This window comes from Castor canadensis, chromosome 2 (assembly GCF_047511655.1).
Source record: "Castor canadensis chromosome 2, mCasCan1.hap1v2, whole genome shotgun sequence".
NCBI lineage: Eukaryota > Metazoa > Chordata > Mammalia > Rodentia > Castoridae > Castor > Castor canadensis.
In genome coordinates this window covers 96,360,357-96,362,110 of record NC_133387.1, presented here as the reverse complement: position 1 = coordinate 96,362,110, position 1,754 = coordinate 96,360,357, and the positions used below count along the sequence as shown (strand labels likewise).

The window sequence follows — 1,754 nt, the reverse complement described above, 5'->3', positions numbered from 1 at the left end:
ATGCAATTACATTTCAGTTTTAATAATTTTGGTGTTCATCCCTCAGCCTCCAATCCTGGAGGTGGTGCCTCAGAAGTAGTTCTGTGGTTGTCTCATCAAAGGGGAAAAAGACTGGAAAAACCAAAATAAAACAAAACCACACAAAACAAAACAAAACAAAAAAACCCATAAAGTGTCTCAAGTTCAAATGCAATACAGTTTCAGTAAGTTTTTCAGCTTGCAGTTGTAATTCGGTTGTTCTCTCATCAAAGGTAGGGAGAAAAAGAAAAAAAAAGTCTGGAGACAGTTCTGAGAATGGTATCTGTGGCTGTGGCTTGCCTGCCCGCTGCTGTCAGCCTGCTGTTTCTGGAGGCTTTATATATGCAGATCTCTGGGGTGAGCTTAGGATTCACCTGTTCCCTCAGGCTTTGTTTACTCAGAGTTCTCCTGTGCGGGAGCCACTGCTACAAGCTTTCCCCTTTCCAAGCACACTGGGGGAAATGACACTGCACCCGCTTTCTCAGGCCTGTGTGTTTATTTATAGTTCATGTGGGAAGTGGGCTTTCTCCCCTCTCCTGCAGAGTTTTCCTCCCACCACCACTTTTATAAGCTTTGCCAATCCTGGTTGCTGGGCAGGTGCTGCTGCTCCTGCCTTCTCTGGCCCGGCTTGTTTATTTACAATTCTTTGAGGGATTCCTCTCACTCTCCCCCCTTCGGCACTCAGGGCACCCAGCCCTCTTTGCTATGTGTAAAAATACGGAAGGCTTCACGAACTTGCATGTCATGCTTGTGCAGGGGCCATGCTAATCTTCTTTGTATCATTCCATTTTTAGTATATGTGCTGCTGAAGCGAGCACCAACTCTTTTCTTTATAAAGCTCCAACTCTTGAAGGGAGATTAACAAAGGATTCATTGACCTATTTTGAGCCAGCAAGCACCCATTGATGATTCTTCGTTGCTTCAACCCTTACACTTAGCTACAAAATACTGACTTTACCACTACTTTGTGTTATTTTTAAGCAAATTGAGCATCATATTTCACTTGTAAAGAGTTAAGAATTGGGTTGAGAATGTGACTTAAGTTTAGACCACATGTGTAGTAAGTGCAAGACCCCAAGTTCAACAATAGTTCAGCAGAAATATTTTAAAAAAAAACTAAAACTGTGTATATAAAAGATAAAATTTCTATGTTTCATATTTTAATATGAAAATTCTTCATATTGCCAAGTAACAAATCAATATTTAAATTTCTGCTTGTTTTATAACTTATTTTTATTGAGATATAATTTACATGCCATAACATTCATCCTTTTAATGTATACAGTTCATTAGTTTATAGTATATTCACAGAGCTGGACAACCACACCACTCTCTTATTTCATTGCTCCTGTAAGAAACCCTGTACCCATTGTCAGTCCTTCCCATTTTCCTCCCAGCCCCTGTCAACTATTACTATGCTGTCTATTTCTGTGAACTAGCCTACTCTGGACATTTCCTATAAATAGGATCATATAGTTGGTGTGGTTTGTGTCTGGTTCCTTTATCTTAGCATAATGTTTTCATGATTGAGCCATTCTGTGACATCACCTTTATTACTCTTATGGCTAACTTTTGGCTATTGTGAATAATGCTAATATTAACACTCATATATATACAAGTTTTGTGTAGAATCATATTTATTTTTAGTTTGTTTGTTTGCTTGAGTAAGGACCAAAATGAAGTGTACACAATGCCACTGGTTGATAAATCTTCTAAGTCTCTATAAGTTACTCTTC

The 1,754-nt window shown here is 38.8% G+C and overlaps 1 non-coding gene across 1 annotated transcript; it reads right to left on the bottom strand.

Annotated features, from left to right (window-relative positions):
- Positions 1-729: 729 nt before the first annotated feature.
- Positions 730-836, bottom strand: LOC141420989 (U6 spliceosomal RNA). Its single transcript, XR_012445697.1, has one exon. It is a non-coding gene; the product is annotated as a U6 spliceosomal RNA (small nuclear RNA).
- Between the last annotated feature and the right edge of the window lie 918 nt (positions 837-1,754).